Here is a 23,614-nt window from a genome sequence, read left to right as displayed (position 1 = left end):
GTCTGTCCGTCCGTCCATCCATCCATCTCCTATTTTGACTTCTCTGACCAAACCGCTTGGCCGATCCGGTTGAAATTTGGCAGCAACGTTATGCTCCTGACTAGTAATGGGAATGGCAAAGCTTGTTCCGTCAAAATGGCCGACTTAATAAATTTGTTTTAAAATGTTTTTCTCCATTCCCACCAGTCAGAATGATACCAAAGTTGGGTTACAACATTAGGCCAGGGTCGGGATGTTAAATTGTGGAAGTTTTGCTGATAATATGACCGGATGTGTCAAAATGGTGGACTTGGCAAATTTTTGGGAAAATTGCAAAAATGCCTTTCAAAAATCTTTCTCGCCAAACCCACCACTAAGAATGCTACCAAATTTGGGTTACAACATGAGGCTAGGGCTCAAATAAGCTACAAGTCCAGTGGTCCTATTTTTTCAATTTTTTTGCTTTGTGTTTCCAATAAAGTCGATTCTAGTCGTAATGATTAAATGAGGGGTATTTGTTCAGAAACGTATTTTAAGTATTTTTTCAATATATAATTTAAGTATTTTCAACTTGGATTTTTTCAAGACTTCAAAAGTATATTTTTCAACACTTCAAAATATTGGCCCACTGAACAACTTTTGAAGCCTACGTAAAAATAATGTTTCAGCTGACCAAAAATCTGTCTTCAGTAATAGTCCTGGTCTTGGACGATGCTATTTCTGACTTAATTTGCTCACCAGCAAATCAAAAAAGAGAGGGACTAAACGAAATACCATATTAAAGCGGAAATCTGTATATGTGAATAGCTATATTACTCTTACCAAAAGGAGATAAACACCTGGTGTTGGATTAGCGGTTAGGGTGGTGGCTTGGGATCCTAGGGTCCTGAGTTCGAGTCCCATTGACAACTGAATTAACACCAGGGGGTTGACTCAGCAGGTCATTTTCATCCTTCAGAGGTCGGTAAAATGAGCACTACTATACTGGTAGTAAGGATACTGCATCAGTGGCATCGCCATGCCCCAAACCAATAATGCAGCCAGCAGCCAAAAAGGCAGCACACGATGGGAATCAATAGGAGAAGCATCTGTCCCTATGTCTGTTATTCTTTATTCGAAAGGGTATATGTTATTGCAGGATAAAAAAACAAAAACAAAAAAAAAAACAATGGTGCCGTTGGAAAGCTGAAAAACAAAAAAAAAACAATGGAAAGCTGATAATCAGTTTACTTCAAACAAACATGTGTGTCCGTTTAATCATAAAATGCCTGTTTTAAAAGCCCGTGTTTCCTTGATTGTAAAAGAAGAAGAAACAAGACCAGGAGCTTTAATGTAGCGGCTTCTAAGGTATAACAGAAACCCTTTAACATAAAGTGTGATGGACAGAAGGAGAACACAAAATTATACACAGTAATTCTTCTCAGAGCAACAGGAAAATGTAGTAAACTAGTAATAGGCGTCTGCAAACATTCTTGACCATGTTGTTGAACGTCAGCGGAGGCCCTCACCTTTTGTTTTTTTTCTTCTGCCCTTACCTTTTCACTTTTAATTTGTTTTTTTTCCAGAACCGCTTGAGCGATTGACACGAACCTTTCGACATAGGATTGCCTACCCGTGGAGAATTAAAAAAAAAAAATCAAAATTACAGGATGATTGGATGGAAAATGCTTCAGCATTCCAAAAATGTGTTGCCTGGTGTTGGCTTCATGGTTAGGAAGGTGGTCTTGAGATCATAGGATCCTGAGTTCAAATCCCAAATCTATTGAATTAATACCAGGTGGGGTTGACTCTGCCTGTCATCCTTCCGAGGTACAGTATCCTGTGTCGGAGTGGTGACCCGTCCAGTATTGTGTCCAATAGCCCAGGAGACTGCTTAGTCAGCAACAATGCTCTGCACAGAGTATGGTCCCAATGGATGGATGGATGGATGGATTCCAAAAAGGCTGCTTTGTGTCGGCATCGGATGCAGGGTGTTCATGCATCAGGAAAAAATGGCCTTGGCTTCACAATAAAACTACATGGAAGGAGCAGACAAACAACAAGTTATGATAAAATATCCTTTGTTCTTGTGTTCCACTTCATTTTACATCCTCATTGAGAGTCAGAAAAAGATAGGCAATATGTTTTGAAGTGCGACATGTTGTCTTTTTATTAATCCGTCAGTGAAGCGATGGGTCGGCATGGCTATTACCAATAAAAAGCCATGCAGTAGAGCATAAAGGCTGTGCTTATACAGTCTGTGCCATTTTTGTAATGAGCTCCTCAGGGAAGTAACAACAAATGGCAGACATGATGTAATATAAGGGTATCATTTACTCCTTAAAGATTTTTGTTTGTGTTTTTTTTTTACATGCTCATGGGGGCTGGTGGGTTGAGGCTAAATCGATAAAATAAAAATTGAGAAATTAAGGAAAAATGAAAGATGTTGACAAAAGGAAAATTAGGTAGGAGAATGTGGTAGGAGTGGAAAGAAAGGGTAAAAGGAGTTTGGAGGAGTAGGGAGAGGGAAGAAGCATATATGGAGCATACAGCAGAGTGTGGGTGAGGAGTGGGGAGGGTAAACAAGGGATAGGGTTGATGAGGGGTTGGAAGGGTGGGGGCAGTGAGAGGTGGGAATGGCAGGTGGGGTGGAGTTGGACAAGGGGTGGGAATGGTGTTGGAGGGGGGCTGGGAAGGACAGGGAGGGGGGACAAGCAGTGGGAAGGCAAAATTCCACCTCTGCTTACAAAATAAAGACACCTCTTTTCCTAATTATGGCTGATGCTGCACTATATTTCTTGTTTGTCAATTTCTGAATTAATCTACAAGGTCACGCCCATCATTTACGAGATCTAACATGAACCAGATTAAAAGATAAACAATAAAATAGTTTTCCAGGTTGGTTCAAAGTTGTGTACTTTTGTTACCTGGCATCTCGATGGTGCATTTGTGACCAAAGAGCAAACAGAGCCCACCATGAGGATTCAAAGAAGCATGAGGGTTCATGTAGGAATCCATTTGCTCGTTAGACTCTTCCAAGACTTCCCAATGAATTGTGGGGATACTGAGACAGGAAAGGCGAAAGATAACTTTCAGGATATCTCTGCAATACTGTCTCATTAGTACGAGTATTATTAATAAACCTTTCCTGCTGCATTGTGAGTACAGTAGATGCAATAAGATGTGACGGTGTAATCGACAGCATGGACAAGGCCTGCGGCCTCCGAGGTGATGAGAAAATAGGATGCAGCTGGACTGTGCCTGTTCCAAAAATGTTTCAGGAAAAGCTTGATGCGTTGTTAAATCCAAAGAAGGACACCTGGTGAACAGTGCGAGTCATCAAGTGGCCATATGTGTTAGGTCAACCGGATTAAGAAAGCAACTTGCTGGATTCTAACTTTCAAAGGAGTACATTTCGGAATTCAGAAATAATTTTTTAATCAGGAAGAAAGCACTTTCCTGCTGTATGATCATTTGCAGATGCACGAGGCTTAGGTGAAACCCGAATTTCAAAGTAAGACAGAAGTCTGTGGAACTGTGAAGGATAATTCAAGTTCATACAGAATAAGAAAGGTAGGTTGATCAAGATCTTTGGAAATTTTAATCAGATCTTTTTAATAACAATTATCATCCTCATGTTCCAGTGTTATATGAAATGAGTTCATGTACACTGCATGAACAATAATTTCCATTGGTATTTTACAGTGTTGGAGGCTATTGTTTGTTCAGCTTTCTCATTTAGCCTCCATTAAAGGCTTCATTTCCCAGATCGTCAAACAACCAGAACCAATTCGATTTCCTCGATTCAAAGAAAACATCTCTTTTGCAGTGACTTTCATAGTTGTGAGATTAACATCTGAGTGTCACGTTTCTATCTGCTAATTGTGTTGACGGTGAACTATGGGTTCGTCTACCAAGAATGACAAAGAAGAGTGTGCTGTTCAATGTGTTCTCGGAATGGAACATCAGTTGAAGAAATGCCAAAGGTTTTTGAATCTTTCAATAAATAGGTGTATATAATTAGTAAGGGTGCTGGCATCTGATTAGCCTAGATGCATGACTCCTTGTCTCTGATCTGTGTCTTGCATGGGTTTGAATCCCAACCCAGATATAAACTGCTATCCTTGTGTTTTGCAGGCATGGTGATTCATCATTTTGTGTGCCGTCCCTCAGATGGACGTTAAGCTGGGCGTCCTGTCTGCCGGTATTAGTTGATGGCCGCTAAAGATCCCACAGTGTCCTCCGTGAAGAGTAAGTGAGATATTGCTGACGCAATAAAAAAAATTCCAAATTCCTGTTCTAACTTACTGGGGGCACTGCATCAGTGGCATGGCAATGCCCTCAGCAAATGCTGCTACCCCGCAGCCATGTCCTGCATAATAAATAAGAATAAGAAAAATAAGAAGATGGTGAGCTCTTGTCAGCACCCGAAACAAATTCCAATATTCGATCCTGTCCTGACTGATTATCGTGCAGGTTATGGCAAACCACCCACAATAACCCGTGCCAAAAAACTATTTCGGCAGCACTAACACTGTAAAGACGATGGTACATCTCATTATGGATTAGTAAGGATTCTTTTCTTTTTTTTTACTTATCACATTTACTTGTACTGTATAGTGCATATAGAAAAATAAAAAGTGTTGGCATGTAGACTTATTGTGGGTATTTTGTTTCTCGAACATTTTGAATCCCCACATACCAATGACCTCTGGAACCATCATGGTAGTTGTGATATCCAGAATAATAGACCATTCCTCCTTAAGAGAAATTGCACATTTAGAGATGGGTTGTGTTCCGTTTTCCTTAGCCCTCAGGCAGTTCCAAGACGTCCCACATTAGTTTGATTGGGTATCGGTTGAGGGTTAGTTTACCTCGAAGATATTCCTAATGGATGCACAGCAGTATGGCAAGGTGTGTTGTCATGCTGGAAGAGGTAAAAGCCATCACTATTGTGTGTCAAAGTACAATGTTTGTAGTTTGCTGTCGCAATACCTTTAATTGTTAATATGTACGTCAAGTTCATCTGGTGAGAATTAAAATGGACGGGTTTAGCGGTGGGTGGGGGCGTTGGTGCAAGCCTCACAGAGACCGTGCACAGGTTTGAAGCGATAATTACAGAGGTTTTCTTCAGTCAAGTTTAAGGGATGAATTAAAATCTCATTTGTGGTCATTTTCATTATGGGGTTTCTTTATTCAATGCCTCTCATTTCCCCCTACCACTTCCACTGTATTTTATTTTTACGTTTAGCACTTTTGCGATATCTCTAGATTTTGTTCCATCAAAAACTCGAGAGTTCATATAACACCCTCATGAGTGTTTGTATTGAGAGAGAGTTCATTGAGAAACAAGGACAAGGGCAGGGTCCATGAGCGGCAAATTTAATTGGTCATGATGAGGTAAAATACCGTAATATTTTGTCCAAGTACTGCTAAATGGAATGCTTTTGAAAGTGCCAAAAAGCGATTTGTGTTATGCAGTATTCAAGTATATAATTCAATTGAAATACAACAAATATTTTAAAGGTTTTAGAACAAAATTTGAAAAGTTTCCTGCAGTTGACGCAGCGTATTTGACAAGATTTTATTTAACACGTTACATTAGTTATTGGAAGCTGTTCTTTGTGTCCTTTGTGACTTCCTAAAAACAATAAGTTTCCTGTTTGCAATGATTTTCAATTTTGTTGACTGCCAGACAGGCAGACATTAAAAAATGTATCTCACTACTCTCTGCACATGCACAATCGGGACAAAGTCAGAGCCAAAGTACTGTTAATCTGCAAGTTCATTTTCCGATTCATGTTCAAAATATAACATTCAATTGAAATGAAGTTCTTCCTTGATCATAAACTGACATTTGTAGACAGACAGACAGTGAACCAATTGCTTAATCACTGATTTTGCTTTGCAAAACATGACTGTGATTTGATTTCTTCGACTTTTCTTCCACTAAACCAAACCCTCTTCTGAGCTAAGGTGTTAAAAAGGTGTGAGGTGGTGAGCCCATGAGATTTTTAAGATACCGGTGCAATACTTCAAAACATGTGTTGTCGATATGTCACAATCAATCAAATAAATATTTACACTTGTGCATTGTTTGTTTGCAAGTTTAGACCAACAGGAGTCCACTTTGGCCCTCGTTCATTTCATCGATGGATTCAATTATTTTAAACGAGTACTATTTCCTCAACGCTTTACCTCGCCCTGAAGGACAGTCAACTCTGAGAGGCAGAGGCCCTTGCTGACGCTTCACCATTGCAGCAGATGTTACCACACAAGCAGTTAATTCCGGCATGATATGAGTGTTTGTATAAAGCGTCTTTATTCATTTACTTCACGAGTGTTCAAATAGTGTCTACATTAGTTTACCTCATGAATGTTTGTAAAAAGCATTTATATTTGTTTACCTCATGAGTATTTGTATAAAGCATTTATATTTGTTTTACGCATGAGTGTTTGTATAAAGCGTTTATATTTGTTTTACTCATGAGTGTTTGTATAAAGTGTCTATATTAGTTTACCTCATGAGTATTTTAAAAAGTGTTTATATTTAACTCATGAGTATTTGTATAAAGTGTCTATATTTGTTTTACTCATGAGTGTTTGTATAAAGTGTCTATATTAGTTTACCTCATGAGTATTTTAAAAAGTGCTTATATTTAACTCATGAGTATTTGTATAAAGCGTGTTTATTCATTTACTTCACGAGTGTTCAAATAGTGTCTACATTAGTTTACCTCATGAATGTTTGTAAAAAGCATTTATATTTGTTTACCTCATGAGTATTTGTATAAAACATTTATATATGTTTTACGCATGAGTGTTTGTATAAAGCGTTTATATTTGTTTTACTCATGAGTGTTTGTATAAAGTGGCTATATTAGTTTACCTCATGAGTATTTGTATCAAGTGTCTATATTTGTTTACCTCATGAGTGTTTGCATAAAGTGTATATATTTGTTGATCTCACGAGTATTTGTATTAAGTGTTTATATTTGTTTACCTCAAGAGTATTTGAAAAAGTGTCTATATTTGTTTACCTCATGAGTATTTGTATAAAGTGTCTATATTTGTTTACCTCATGAGTATTTGTATAAAGTGTCTGTATTTGTTTACCTCACCAATATTTGAAAAAGTGTCTATAGAAGTTTACCTCCTGAGTATTTGTATAAAGCATCTATATTTGTTTTACTCAAGAGTGTTTGTATAAAGTGTCTATATTTGTTTAACTCATGAGTATTTGTGGAAAGTGTTTACGTATATTTGTTTACCTCACAAGTATTTGAAAAAGTGTCGATATTTGTTTACCTCACGAAAATTTGTATAAAGTGTCTATATTTGTTTAACTCATGAGTATTTATAGAAAGTATCTCTATTTGTTTACCTCACAAGTATTTGTGTGAAGTCTCTATATTTGTTTAACTCATGAGTATTTGTATAAAGTGTCTATATTTGTTTACCTCATTAGTATTTGCATAAAGTGACTATATTTGTTTAACTCATGAGTATTTGTATCAAGTATCTATATTTGTTTAACTTATGAGTATTTGTATAAAGTGTCTATATTTGTTTATCTCATCAGTATTTGTATAAAGTATCTATATTTGCTTAACTCATTAGTATTTGTATAAAGTGTCTATATTTGTTCAACTCATGAGTATTTGTATAAAGTGTCGATAGTTGTTTCACTCATGAGTATTTGTATAAAGTGTCTTTATTTGTATAAAAAGTGTTTATATTTGTTTAACTCATGAGTATTTGTATAGTGTCGATATTTGTTTACCTCACGAGTATTTTTAAAAAGTGTCTATTTTTGTTCACCTCACGAGTATTTGCATGAAGTGTCGATTTTTTTTAACTCACGAGTATTTGTATAAAGTGTCGATATTTGTTTCACTCACGAGTATTTGTATAAAGTGTCTATTTGTTTAACTCGTGAGTATTTGTAAAAAGTGTAATTTGTTTACGTCACGAGTATTTTTATAAATTGTCTATATTTGTTTAAATAATGAGTATTTGTATAAAGTGTCTATATTTGTTTATCTCACGAGTGTTTGTATAAAGTGTCAATATTTGTTTAACTCAGGAGTGTTTATATAAAGTGTCTATATTTGTTTAACTCTTGAGTGTTTATATAAAGTGTCTATATTTGTTTAACTCATGAGTTTTTCTATAAAGTGTCTATATTTGTTTAATTCATGAGTATTTGTAGAAAGTGTTTATATTTGTTTACCTCACAAGTATTTGAAAAAGTGTCGATATTTGTTTACCTCACAAGCATTTGTATGAAGTGTCTATATTTGTTTAACTCATGAGTATTTGTATCAAGTATCTATATTTGTTTAACTTATGAGTATTTGTATAAAGTATCTAAATTTGTTTATCTCATGAGTATTTGTATAAAGTGTCTATATTTGTTTAACTCATGAGTATTTGTATAAAGTGTCGATATTTGTTTAACTCATGAGTATTTGTATAAAGTGTCGATATTTGTTTAACTCATGAGTATTTGTATAAAGTGTCGATATTTGTTTATCTCACGAATACTTTTACCAAGTGTCTATATTTGTTTACCTCACGAGCATTTGCATAAAGTGTTGATATTTGTTTAACTCACGAGTATTTGTATGAAGTGTTGATATTTGTTTCACTCACGAGTATTTGCATAAAATGTCGATATTTGTTTAACTCGTGAGTATTTGTAAAAAGTGTAATTTCTTTACCTCATGAGTATTTGAACAAAGTGTCTCTATTTGTTTACCTCATGAGTATTTGTATAAAGTTTTTATATTTGTTTACCTCATAGGTATTTGTATAAAGCATTTATATTTGTTTATCTCATGAGTATTTCTACAAAGTGGCTATATTTGTTTACCTCATGAATGTTTGTATAAAGCGTTTATATTTGTTTACATCATGAGTATTTGGACAAAGTGTCTATATTTGTTTACCTCACAAGCGTTTGCACAAAGTGTTTTTATTTGTTTCCTCATGAGTATTTGTATAAAGCGTTTATATTTGTTTACCTCCCAAGTGTTTTTCATAAAGTGTTTTTATTTGTTTACCTCATGAGTATTTGTACAAAGTGTCTATATTAGTCTACCTCACAAGTATTTGTATAAACGTCGATATTTGTTTACCATGCGAGTATTTGTATAAAGTGTCTATTTTTGTTTAGCTCACGAGTATTTGTATAAAGTGTTTATATTTGTTTACCTCATGAGTATTTGTATAAAGTGTCTGTATTTGTTTCCCTCACCAATATTTGAAAAAGTGTCTATAGAAGTTTACCTCCTGAGTATTTGTATAAAGCATCTATATTTGTTTTACTCAAGAGTGTTTGTATAAAGTATCTATATTTGTTTAACTCATGAGTATTTGTATAAAGTGTCTCAATTTGTTTACCTCACGAGTATTTGAAGAAAGCGACTATATTAGTTTACCTCAGGAGTATTTCTATAAACTTCGATTAATGTTTAAATAATGAGTGTTTGTAGAAAGTGTAGATATTTGTTTAACTCATGAGTGTTTGTATAAATTGTCTATATTTGTTTAACTCGTGAGTGTTTGTATAAAGTGTCTATATTTGTTTAACTCATGAGTGTTTGTATAAATTGTCTATATTTGTTTAACTCGTGAGTGTTTGTATAAAGTGTCTATATTTGTTTAACTCATGAGTGTTTGCATAAAGTGTCTATATTTGTTTAACTCATGAGTGTTTGCATAAAGTGTCTATATTTGTTTAACTCATTCGTGTTTGTATAAAGTGTCTATATTCGTTTTACTGATGAATGTTTGTATTACGTGTCTATATTAGTTTACCTCACAAGTATTTGTATTAAGCGTCTACACTAGTTTACCTCACGAGTGTTTCTATAAAGTTTCTAAATTAGTTTACCTCATGAGTATTTGTGGAAAGGGTCTATATTTGTTTCACTCATGAGTGTTTTTATAAAGTGTCTATATTTGTTTACCTCACGAGTGTTTGTATAAAGTGTTTATATGTTTTAATCATCAATGTTTGTATAAAGTGTGGATACTCATTTAACTCATGAGTGTTTGTATAAAGTGTCCGTATTTGTTTACCTCACAAGAATTTGTATTACGCGTCTACACTAGTTTACATCATGATTGTTTGAGTAAAGTGGCTATATTAGTTGAACTCATGAGGATTTGCATAAAGCGTCTATATTTGTTTAATTAATGAGTGTTTGTTTAAAGTGTCTATATTTGTTAAATGCTACAGTAATTGTATGAAGTGTCTGTATTAATTTAACTCATGAGTATTTGTATGAAGTGTCTATATTTGTTTAATCCATGGGTGTTTGTGTAAAGTTTCTATATTTGTTTAACTCATGAGTGTTTGTACAAAGTGTCTACATTAGTTTACCTCATGAGTATTTGTTTACAGCGTCTATTTGTTTACTCATGAGTATTTAAATCAAGGGTCTATTGTTTACCTCATTAGTGTTTGTATAAAGTGTCTATATTAGTTTACCTCACGACTATTTGTATAAACGTCGATATTTGTTTACCACACGAGTATTTGTGTAAAGTTTCTATTTTTGTTTTTCTCACGAGTATTCGTATAAAGTCTATATTTGTGGACCTCATGAGTGTTTGTATAAAGCGTCTATGTTTGTTTTCTTCATGAGTATTTGTACAAATAGTCTATATTTGTTTACCTCACGAGTATTTGTATAAAGAGTCTATATTTGTTTCCCTCAGGAGTATTTGTATAAAGAGTCGATATTTGTTTTCCTCATGAGTGTTTGTATAAATCATGTATATTTGTTTTACTCATCAGTGTTTGTATAAAGTGTCTATATTAGTTTACTTCACGAGTGTTTGTATAAAGCATCTATATTTGTTTTACTCATGAGTGTTTGTATAAAGTATCTAAATTAGTTTACCTCACAAGTGTTTGCACAAAGTGTTTTTATTTGTTTACCTCATGAGTATTTGTATAAAGCGTTTATATTTGTTTACCTCACGAGTATTTGTCCAAAGTGTCTATATTTGTTTACTACATGAGTATTTGTATAAAGCGTCTATATTTGTATACTTCACGAGTATTCGTATAAAGCATTTATATTTGTTTACCTCACGAGTATTTGTCCAAAGTGTCTATATTTGTTTACTACATGAGTATTTGTATGAAGCGTCTATATTTGTATACTTCACGAGTATTTGAAGAATGAGTCGATATTTGTTTAACTCACGAGTATTCGTATACAGTCTATATTTGTGGACCTCATGAGTGTTTGTATAAACCGTCTGTTTGTTTTCTTCATGAGTATTTGTACAAAGAGTCAAAATATGTTTACATCACGAATATTTGTTTAAAGAGTCTATATTTGTTTACCTCACGAGTGTTTGTATAAAGTGTCTATATTTGTTTACCTCACAAGTATTTGAATTAAGCGTCTACACTAGGTTACCTCATGAGTGTCTGTGGAAAGTGTCTATATTCGTTTAACTCATGAGTTTTTGCATAAACTGTCTATATTTGTGTAATTCATGAGTGTTTGTGTAGTGTCTATATTTGTTGAATTCTTGAGTATTTGTATGAAGAGTCTCTATTAATTTAACTCATGAGTATTTGTATGAAGTGTCTTTATATTTGCTTAATTCATGGGTGTTTGTAGAAAGTGTCTATATTAGTTTACCTCATGAGTATTTGGAGAAAGCATCTATATTAGTTTACCTCATGAGTATTTGTAGAAACGTCGATATATGTTTAAATAATGAGTGTTTGCATAAAGTGTCTATATTTATTTAACTCATGAGTGTTTGTATAAAGTGTCTTTTTTTGTTTAACTCGTGAGTATTTGTATAAAGTGTCTATATTTGTTTAACTCGTGAGTGTTTGTAAAAAGTGTCTATGTTCGTTTAACTCATGAGTGTTTGTATAAAGTGTCTTTATTTGTTTACCCCACAAGTATTTGTATTAAGTGTCTACACTCGCTTACCTCACGAGTATTTGAATGAAGTATCTAAATTAGTTTACCTCATGAGTATTTGCAGAAAATGTCGAGATTTGTTTCACTCATGAGTGTTTGTATAAAAGGTCTATATTTGTTTACGTCACAAGTGTTTGTCCAATGTGTCTATATTTGTTTACCACACGAGTATTTGTATAAAGCGTCTATATTTATTTACCTCACGAGTATTTGTATCATGCGTCTATATTTGTTTACTTCACGAGTATTTGTATTAAGAGTCTATATTTGTTTAACTCACGAGTATTCGTATAAAGTCTATATTTGTGTACCTCATGGGTATTTGTATAAAGCGTCTATATTTGCTTAACTCATCGGTATTCGTATAAAGTCTATATTTGTGTACCTCATCGGTATTTTATAAAGAGTCAATATTTGTTTAACTCACGCGTATTCGTATAAAGTCTATATTTGTGTACCTCATGAGAATTTGTATAAAGCGTCGATATTTGTTTTTTACACGAGTATTTGTATAAAGAGTCTGTATATATTTACCTCACGAGTATTTCTATCATGAGTCTATATATATGTTTACTTCACGAGTATTTGTATAAAGAGTCTATATTTGTTTACTCATGAGTATTTGTGTAAAGAGTCTATTGTTTACCTCATGAGTGTTTGTATAAAGTGAATATTTGTTTAACTCATGAGTGTTTGGATAAAGTGTCTATATTTGTTTACCTCACGAGTGTTTGTATAAAGTGTCTATGTTTGTTAACCTCACGAGTATTGGTATAAAGCATGTATATTTGTTTCACTCATGAGTGTTTGATTGAAGAATCTGTGTTTGTTTTACTCATGCATGTTTGTATAAAGTGTCGACATTAGTTTACCTCAACAGTGTCTGTATAATGGGTATATATATATATATATATATATATATATATATATATATATATATATATATATATATATATATATATATATATATATACTGTATATATATATATATATATATATATATATATATATATATATATATATATATATATATATATATATATATTCCTCACAAGTGTTTGTATAAAGCGTCGATATTTGTTTACCTCACGAGTATTGGTATAAAGCATGTATATTTGTTTCACTCATGAGTGTTTGATTGAAGAATCTGTGTTTGTTTTACTCAAGAGTGTTTGTATAAAGTGTCTATATTTGTTTACCTCACGAGTATTTGTATAAAGCATCTACATTAGTTTACCTCATGAGTGTTTGATTGAAGAATCTGTATTTGTTTTACTTATGAGTGTTTTTATAAAGTGTCGACATTAATTTACCTCATGACTGTTTCTATAAAGCATCTATATTTGTTTTACTCATGAGTGTTTGTATAAGGTGTCTATATTAGTTTACCTCATGAGTGTTTGTATAAAGTGTCTCTGGTTGTTTACCTCACGAGTGTTTGTATAAAGCGTCTATATTTGTTTTACTCATGACTGTTTGTATAAAGTGTCTATATTTGTTTCACTCATGAGTGTTTGTATAAAGTGTCTGTATTTGTTTACCTCACGAGGATTTGTCCAAAGTGTCTATATTTGTTTACTCTACGATTATTTGTACAAAGCGCCTATATTTGTTTAACTCACAAGTATTCGTATAAAGTCTATATTTGTGTACCTCATGAGTGTTTGTATAAAGCTTCTATATTTGTTTTCTTCACGAGTATTTGAATAAAGAGTCTTTATCTGTTTACCTCACGAGTATTTGTATAATGAGGCTATATTTGTTTACTTCACGAGTATTTGTATTAAGAGTCGATATTTGTTTTCGTCATGAGTGTTTGTATAAAGTGTCTATATTTGTTTACTCATGAGTATTTGTCTAAAGAGTCTATTGTTAACCCCACGAGTATTTGTATAAAGAGTCTATATTTGTTTACGTCATGAGTGTTTGTATAAAGTGTCTATATTTGTTTACTCATCAGTATTTGTATAAAGAGTCTATTGTTTACCTCAAGAGTGTTTGTATAAAGTGTCTATATTAGTTTACCTCATGAGTATTTGTATAAAGTGTCTATATATGTTTAACTCATGAGAGTTTGTAAAAAAAAAACGTGTATATTTGTTTACCACACGGTACTTGTATGACGTGTCTATATTTGTTTAACTCATGAGTGTTTGGAAAGTAAACACCGTTATTCTTTTACTTCATGAGTGTTTGTATCGAGTGTCTATATTAGTTTACCTCACAAGTGTTTGTATAAAGTGTCTACATTAGTTTACCTCATGAGTATTTGTTTACAGCATCTGTATTGTTTAACTCATGTGTTTGTAAAAAGTGTCTTTATTTGTTTAACTCACAAGTATTCGTATAAAATCTATATTTGTGTACCTCATGAGTGTTTGTATAAAGCGTCTATATTTGTTTTCTTCACGAGTATTTGAATAAAGAGTCTATATATGTTTACCTCACGAGTATTTGTATAATGAAGCTATATTTGTTTACTTCACGAGTATTTGTATTAAGAGTCGATATTTGTTTACGTCATGAGTGTTTTTATAAAGTGTCTATATTTGTTTACTCATGAGTATTTGTCTAAAGAGTCTATTGTTTACCCCACGAGTATTTGTATAAAGAGTCTATATTTGTTTACGTCATGAGTGTTTGTATAAGGTGTCTATATTTGTTTACTCATCAGTATTTCTATAAAGAGTCTATTGTTTACCTCAAAAGTGTTTGTATAAAGTGTCTATATTAGTTGACCTCATGAGTATTTGTATAAAGTGTCTATATATGTTTAACTCATGAGTGTTTGGAAAGTAAACACCGTTATTCTTTTACTTCATGAGTGTTTGTATCGAGTGTCTATATTAGTTTACCTCACAAGTGTTTGTAAAAAGTGACTACATTAGTTTACCTCATGAGTATTTGTTTACAGCATCTGTATTTGTTTAACTCATGTGTTTGTAAAAAGTGTCTATATTTGTGTAACTCATGAGCATTTGCATGAAGTCTATGTTTGTTTACTTCACGAGTATTTGTATAAAGTGTCTATATTTGTTTAACTCATGAGTGTTTGTATAAAGCAAACAGCGTTATTCTTTTACTTCATGAGTGTTTGTATCGAGTGTCTCTATTAGTTTACCTCACAAGTGTTTGTATAAAGTGTCTATATTAGTTTACCTCACTGGTGTTTATATAAAGCATCTATATTTGTTTACCTCACCAGTATTTGTATGAAGTGTCTATATTTGTTTACATCACTGGTATTTGTATAAAGTGTCTATATTTGTTTAACTCATGAGTGTTTGCATAAAGTGTCTTTATTTGTTTAACTCACTGGTGTTTATATAAATTGTCTATATTTGTTTACCTCACAAGTATTTCTATTCAGCGTCTACACCAGTTTAACTCACGAGTGCTTGTATGATGTGTCTATATTTCTTCACCACACGAGTATTTGTATAAAGTGTCTATGTTTGATTAATTCATGAGTGTTTGTATAAAGTGTATTTATTTGTTTACCTCACGAGTATTTGTATAAACTATCTATATTTGTTTAACTCATGAGTGTTTGTATAAAGTGTCTATATTCATTTAACTCATGAGTGTTTGTATAAAGTGTTTATATTTGTTTACCTCACAAGTATTTGTATTAAGCGTCTACACGAGTTTACATCATGAGTGTTTGTGGAAAGCGGCTATATTACTTTAACTCATGAGTATTTATATAATGTGTCTATATTTGTTTGTCTCATGAGTGTTTGTATAAAGTGTCTATATTAGTTTTCCTCATGAGTATATGTATAAAGTGTCTATATTAGTTTTCCTCACGAGTATTTGTAGAACCGTCGATATTTGTTTACCACACGAGTATTTGTATAAAGTGTCTATTTTTGTTTAGCTCACGAGTGTTTGTCCAAAGTGTCTATATTTGTTTAACTCATGAGTATTTGTATAAAGTGTCGATATTTGTTTACCTCACGAGTATTTTTACAAAGTGTCTATATTTGTTCACCTCACGAGTATTTGCATAAAGTGTCGATAATTTTTTAACTCACGAGTATTTGTATAAAGTGTCGATATTTGTTTCACTCTCGAGTATTTGTATAAAGTGTCTATTTGTTTAACTCGTGAGTATTTGTAAAAAGTGTAGTTTGTTTACCTCATGAGTATTTGTATAAAGTGTCTATATTTGTTTATCTCACGAGGGTTTGTATAAAGTGTCAATATTTGTTTAACTCAGGAGTGTTTATATAAAGTGTCTATATTTGTTTAACTCTTGAGTGTTTATATAAAGTGTCTATATTTGTTTAACTCATGAGTTTTTCTATAAAGTGTCTATATTTGTTTAACTCGTGAGTATTTGTATAAAGTGTCTATATTTGTTTACCTCACGAGTATTTGTTAAAAGTGTCTATATTTGGTTACCTCACCAGTATTTGAATAAAGTGTCTATATTTGTTTAACTCATGAGTTTTTGGAAAGTAAACACCGTTATACTTTTACTTCATGAGTGTTTGTATCGAGTGTCTATATTAGTTTACCTCACAAGTGTTTGTATAAAGTGGCTATATTAGTTTACCTCATGAGTATTTGGTTACAGTGTCTATATTTGTTTAATTCATGGGTGATTGTAAAAAAGTGTCTATATTTGTTTAACTCGTGAGTGTTTGTATAAAGTGTATATATGAGTTTACCTCAAGAGTATTTGTATAAAGTGTCGATATTTGTTTTTCTCATGAGTGTTTGTATAAAGTGTCTATATTAGTCTACGTTAAGAGTATTTGTATAAAGTGTCTATATTTGTTTTACTCATGAGTGTTTGTATAAAGTGTTTATATTTGTTGACCTCACGAGTATTTGTATGAAGCGTCTGTATTTGTTTAACTCATGAGTATTTTTATAAAGTGTTGATATTTGTTTAACTCATGAGTGTTTGAAAAAGTGTCTATATTTGTTTTCCTCACGAGTGTTTGTGTAAAGTGTCTATATTTGTTTACCTCACGAGTGTTTGTGTAAAGTGTCTATATTTGTTTACCTCATGAGTATTTGTATAAACTGTCTATATTTGTTTACATCACTCGTATTTGTATAAAGTGTCTATATTTGTTTAACCCATCAGTGTTTGTACAAAGTGTCTCTATTCGTTTAACTCACTGGTGTTTATATAATTTGTCTATATTTATTTATCTCACAACTATTTCTATTCAGCGTCTACACCAGTTTACCTCACGAGTATTTGTATAAAGTGTCTATATTTGTTTAACCCATGAGTGTTTGTATAAAGTGTCTATATTTGTTTAATTCATGAGTGTTTGTATGAAGTGTCTTTATTTGTTTACCTCACGAGTATTTGTATAAAGTATCTATATTTGTTTAACCGATGAGTGTTTGTATAAAGTGTCTATATTCATTTAACTCATGAGTGCTTCTATAAAGTGTCTATATTTGTTTACCTCACAAGTATTTGTATTAAGCGTCTACATGAGTTTACATCATGAGTGTTTGTGGAAAGCGGCTATATTAGTTGAGCTCATGAATATTTGAATAAAGTGTCTCTATTTGTTTAACTCATGAGTGTTTGTATAAAGTGTCTATATTCATTTAACTCATGAGTATTTGTGGAAAGCGACTCTATTTGTTTTACTCATGAGTGTTTGCATAAGAAGTCTATATTAGTTGACCTCATGAGTATTTGTATAAAGTGAATATTTGTTGAACTCATGAGTGTTTGCATAAGGTGTCTATATTAGTTGACCTCATGAGTGTTTGTATAAAGTGAATATTTGTTTAACTCATGAGTGTTTGGATAAAGTGTCTATATTTGTTTACCTCACGAGTGTTTGTATAAAGTGTCTATGTTTGTTAACCTCATGAGTGTTTGTATAAAGCATCTATATTTGTTTTACTCAAGAGTGTTTGTATAAAGTGTCTATATTTGTTTAACTCATGAGTATTTGTGGAAAGTGTTTACGTATATTTGTTTACCTCACAAGTATTTGAAAAAGTGTCGATATTTGTTTACCTCACGAAAATTTGTATAAAGTGTCTATATTTGTTTAACTCATGAGTATTTGTATAAAGTGTCTATATTTGTTTACCTCATTAGTATTTGCATAAAGTGTCTATATTTGTTTAACTCATGAGTATTTGTATAAAGTGTCTATATTTGTTTATCTCATCAGTATTTGTATAAAGTATCTATATTTGCTTAACTCAATAGTATTTGTATAAAGTGTCTATATTTGTTTAACTCATGAGTATTTGTATAAAGTGTCGATAGTTGTTTCACTCATGAGTATTTGTATAAAGTGTCTATATTTGTTTAACTCATGAGTATTTGTATAAAGTGTCGATATTTGTTTACCTCACGAGTATTTTTAAAAAGTGTCTATTTTTGTTCACCTCACGAGTATTTGCATAAAGTGTCGATTTTTTTTAACTCACGAGTATTTGTATAAAGTGTCGATATTTGTTTCACTCACGAGTATTTGTATAAAGTGTCTATTTGTTTAACTCGTGAGTATTTGTAAAAAGTGTAATTTGTTTACCTCACGAGTATTTTTATAAATTGTCTATATTTGTTTAAATAATGAGTATTTGTATAAAGTGTCTATATTTGTTTATCTCACGAGTGTTTGTATAGTGTCAATATTCGTTTAACTCAGGAGTGTTTATATAAAGTGTCTATATTTGTTTAACTCTTGAGTGTTTATATAAAGTGTCTATATTTGTTTAACTCATGAGTTTTTCTATAAAGTGTCTATATTCGTTTAACTCAGGAGTGTTTATATAAAGTGTCTATATTTGTTTAACTCTTGAGTGTTTATATAAAGTGTCTATATTTGTTTAACTCATGAGTTTTTCTATAAAGTGTCTATATTTGTTTAACTCGTGAGTATTTGTATAAAGTGTCTATATTTGTTTACCTCACGAGTATTTGTTAAAAGTGTTTATATTTGTTTAACTCACGAGTGTTTGTATAAAGTGTCTTAATTTGTTTAACTCATGAGTATTTGTAAAAAGTGTCTATATTTGTTTCCCTCAGGAGTATTTGTATAAAGTGTCTATATTTGTTTAACTCATGAGTATTTGTATAAAGTGTCTATATTTGTTTAACTTGTGGTGTTTGTATAAAGTGTGTATATTTGTTAAACTCGTGAGTGTTTGAAAAAGTGTCTTTATTTGTTTAACTCAGGAGTGTTTATAGAAAGTGTCTATATTTGTTTTACTCGTGATTTTTGATATAAAGTGTCTTTATTTGTTCAACTCTTGAGTGTTTGTATCACGTGTCGATATTTGTTTAACTCGTGAGTGTTTGCAAAAAGTGTCTATATTTGTTTAACTCATGAGTGTTTGTATAAAGTGTCTATATTTATTTAATTCATGAGTGTTTGTACAAAGCGTATATATTTGTTTAACTCGTGAGTGTTTGTATAAAGTGTCTATATTTGTTTCACTCATGAGTGTTTGTGTAAAGTGTCTATATTGGTTTCACTCATTTGTGTTTGTATAAAGTGAATATATTTGTTTAACTCATGAGTGTTTGCATAAAGCGTCTATATTTGTTTACCACACGAGTATTTGTATAAAGTGTCTATATTTGTTTACCTCACCAATATTTGAAAAAGTGTCTATAGAAGTTTACCTCCTGAGTATTTGTATAAAGCATCTATATTTGTTTCACTCAAGAGTATTTGTATAAAGTGTCTATATTTGTTTAACTCATGAGTATTTGTAGAAACTTTTTATATTTGTTTACCTCACAAGTATTTGAAAAAGTGTCGATATTTGTTTACCTCACAAGTATTTGTATGAAGTGTCTATATTTGTTTAACTCATGAGTATTTGTATCAAGTATCTATATTTGTTTAACTTATGAGTATTTGTATAAAGTATCTAAATTTGTTTATCTCATGAGTATTTGTATAAAGTGTCTATATTTGTTTAACTCATGAGTATTTGTATAAAGTGTCGATATTTGTTTAACTCATGAGTATTTGTATAAAGTGTCGATATTTGTTTAACTCATGAGTATTTGTATAAAGTGTCGATATTTGTTTACCTCACGAATACTTTTACAAAGTGTCTATATTTGTTTACCTCACGATCATTTGCATAAAGTGTTAATATTTGTTTCACTCACGAGTATTTGCATAAAATGTCGATATTTGTTTAACTCATGAGTATTTGTAAAAAGTGTAATTTGTTTACCTCATGAGTATTTGAACAAAGTGTCTCTATTTGTTCACCTCATGAGTATTTGTATAAAGTTTTTATATTTGTTTACCTCATAAGTATTTGTATAAAGCATTTATATTTGTTTATCTCATGAGTATTTCTACAAAGTGGCTATATTTGTTTACCTCATGAATGTTTGTATAAAGCGTTTATATTTGTTTACATCATGAGTACTTGGACAAAGTGTCTATATTTGTTTACCTCATGTGTATTTGCACAAAGTGTTTTTATTTGTTTACCTCATGAGTATTTGTATAAAGCATTTATATTTGTTTACCTCATGAGTATTTGTACAAAGTGTCTATATTTATTTACCTCACAAGTGTTTGCACAAAGTGTTTTTATTTGTTTACCTCATGAGTATTTGTACAAAGTGTCCATATTAGTCTACCTCAAGAGTATTTGTATAAAGTGTCTATATTTGTTTTACTCATGAGTGTTTGTATAAAGTGTCTATATTAGTCTACCTCACGAGTATTTGTATAAACGTCGATATTTGTTTACCATGCGAGTATTTGTATAAAGTGTCTATTTTTGTTTAGCTCACGAGTATTTGTCTAAAGTGTTTACATTTGTTTACCTCATGAGTATTTGTATAAAGTGTCTGTATTTGTTTCCCTCACCAATATTTGAAAAAGTGTCTATAGAAGTTTACCTCCTGAGTATTTGTATAAAGCATCTATATTTGTTTTACTCAAGAGTGTTTGTATAAAGTGTCTCAATTTGTTTACCTCACGAGTATTTGAAGAAAGCGACTATATTAGTTTACCTCAGGAGTATTTCTATAAACTTCGATTAATGTTTAAATAATGAGTGTTTGTAGAAAGTGTCGATATTTGTTTACCTCATGAGTATTTGCAGAAAATGTCGAGATTTGTTTCACTCATGAGTCTTTGTATAAATGGTCTATATTTGTTTACGTCACAAGTATTTGTCCAATGTGTCTATATTTGTTTACCACACGAGTATTTGTATAAAGCGTCTATATTTATTTACCTCACGAGTATTTGTATCATGCATCTATATTTGTTTACTTCATGAGTATTTGTATTAAGAGTCTATATTTGTTTAACTCACGAGTATTCGTATAAAGTCTATATTTGTGTACCTCATGGGTATTTGTATAAAGCGTCTATATTTGCTTAACTCATCGGTATTCGTATAAAGTCTATATTTGTGTACCTCATGGGTATTTTATAAAGAGTCAATATTTGTTTAACTCACGCGTATTCGTATAAAGTCTATATTTGTGTACCTCATGAGTATTTGTATAAAGCGTCGATATTTGTTTTTTACACGAGGATTTGCATAAAGAGACTGTATATATTTACCTCACGAGTATTTCTATCATGAGTCTATATTTGTTTAACTCATGAGTGTTTGGATAAAGTGTCTATATTTGTTTACCTCACGAGTGTTTGTATAAATGTCTATGTTTGTTAACCTCATGAGTATTTGTATAAAGTGTCTACATTAGTTTACCTCACGAGTGTTTGATTGAAGAATCTGTATTTGTTTGACTCATGCATGTTTGTATAAAGTGTCGACATTAGTTTACCTCAAGAGTGTCTGTATAATGGGTATATACATATATATATATATATATATATATATATATATATATATATAAATATATATATATATATATATATATATATATATATATATAAATATATATATATATATATATATATATATATATATATATATATATACCTCACGAGTATTTGTATAAAGCGTCTTTATTTGTTTACCTCACGAGTATTTGTATAAAGCATGTATATTTGTTTCACTCATGAGTGTTTGATTGAAGAATCTGTGTTTGTTTTACTCACGAGTGTTTGTATAAAGTGTCTATATTTATTTACCTCACGAGTATTTGTATAAAGCATCTACATTAGTTTACCTCATGAGTGTTTGATTGAAGAATCTGTATTTGTTTTACTTATGAGTGTTTTATAAAGTGTCGACATTAATTTACCTCATGACTGTTTGTATAAAGCATCTATATTTGTTTAACTCACGAGTATTCGTATAAAGTCTATATTTGTGTACCTCATGGGTATTTGTATAAAGCGTCTATATTTGCTTAACTCATCGGTATTCGTATAAAGTCTATATTTGTGTACCTCATGGGTATTTTATAAAGAGTCAATATTTGTTTAACTCACGCGTATTCGTATAAAGTCTATATTTGTGTACCTCATGAGTATTTGTATAAAGCGTCGATATTTGTTTTTTACACGAGGATTTGCATAAAGAGACTGTATATATTTACCTCACGAGTATTTCTATCATGAGTCTATATTTGTTTAACTCATGAGTGTTTGGATAAAGTGTCTATATTTGTTTACCTCACGAGTGTTTGTATAAATGTCTATGTTTGTTAACCTCACGAGTATTTGTATAAAGTGTCTACATTAGTTTACCTCATGAGTGTTTGATTGAAGAATCTGTATTTGTTTGACTCATGCATGTTTGTATAAAGTGTCGACATTAGTTTACCTCAAGAGTGTCTGTATAATGGGTATATACATATATATATATATATATATATATATATATATATATATATATATATATATATATATATATATACCTCACGAGTATTTGTATAAAGCGTCTTTATTTGTTTACCTCACGAGTATTTGTATAAAGCATGTATATTTGTTTCACTCATGAGTGTTTGATTGAAGAATCTGTGTTTGTTTTACTCACGAGTGTTTGTATAAAGTGTCTATATTTATTTACCTCACGAGTATTTGTATAAAGCATCTACATTAGTTTACCTCATGAGTGTTTGATTGAAGAATCTGTATTTGTTTTACTTATGAGTGTTTTTATAAAGTGTCGACATTAATTTACCTCATGACTGTTTGTATAAAGCATCTATATTTGTTTTACTCATGAGTGTTTGTATAAGGTGTCTATATTAGTTTACCTCATGAGTGTTTGTATAAAGTGTCTCTGGTTGTTTACCTCACGAGTGTTTGTATAAAGCATCTATATTTGTTTTACTCATGAGTGTTTGTATAAAGTGTCTATATTTGTTTCACTCATGAGTGTTTGTATAAAGTGTCTGTATTTGTTTACCTCACGAGGATTTGTCCAAAGTGTCTATATTTGTTTACTCTACGATTATTTGTACAAAGCGCCTATATTTGTTAAACTCACAAGTATTCGTATAAAGTCTATATTTGTGTACCTCATGAGTGTTTGTATAAAGTGTCTCTGGATGTTTACCTCACGAGTGTTTGTACAAAGCATCTATATTTGTTTTACTCATGAGTGTTTGTATAAAGCGTCTATATTTGTTTTCTTCACGAGTATTTGAATAAAGAGTCTATATATGTTTACCTCACGAGTATTTGTATAATGAGGCTATATTTGTTTACTTCACGAGTATTTGTATTAAGAGTCGATATTTGTTTATGTTATGAGTGTTTGTATAAAGTGTCTATATTTGTTTACTC

General features: G+C 31.4%; 1 long non-coding RNA gene across 2 annotated transcripts in view; it reads left to right on the top strand.

The window, feature by feature from the left end:
- LOC147027082 (uncharacterized) overlaps nt 1-23,614 on the top strand; it is a 124,115-nt gene that overhangs the window by 1,063 nt on the left and 99,438 nt on the right. The window contains exon 2 of one of the 2 annotated variants that reach the window (XR_015058669.1): nt 4,096-4,209. The exons of the other annotated variant lie outside the window; for it this stretch is intronic. This is a non-coding gene — a long non-coding RNA (uncharacterized LOC147027082). The remainder of the gene's footprint in view (nt 1-4,095; nt 4,210-23,614) is intronic. 2 annotated transcript variants of the gene reach the window in all.

This window comes from Eptatretus burgeri, chromosome 5, assembly GCF_056783735.1.
Source record: "Eptatretus burgeri isolate ZD-2024b chromosome 5, Ebu_testis_v1, whole genome shotgun sequence".
NCBI lineage: Eukaryota > Metazoa > Chordata > Myxini > Myxiniformes > Myxinidae > Eptatretus > Eptatretus burgeri.
This window is presented reverse-complemented; position numbering and strand designations above follow the sequence as displayed.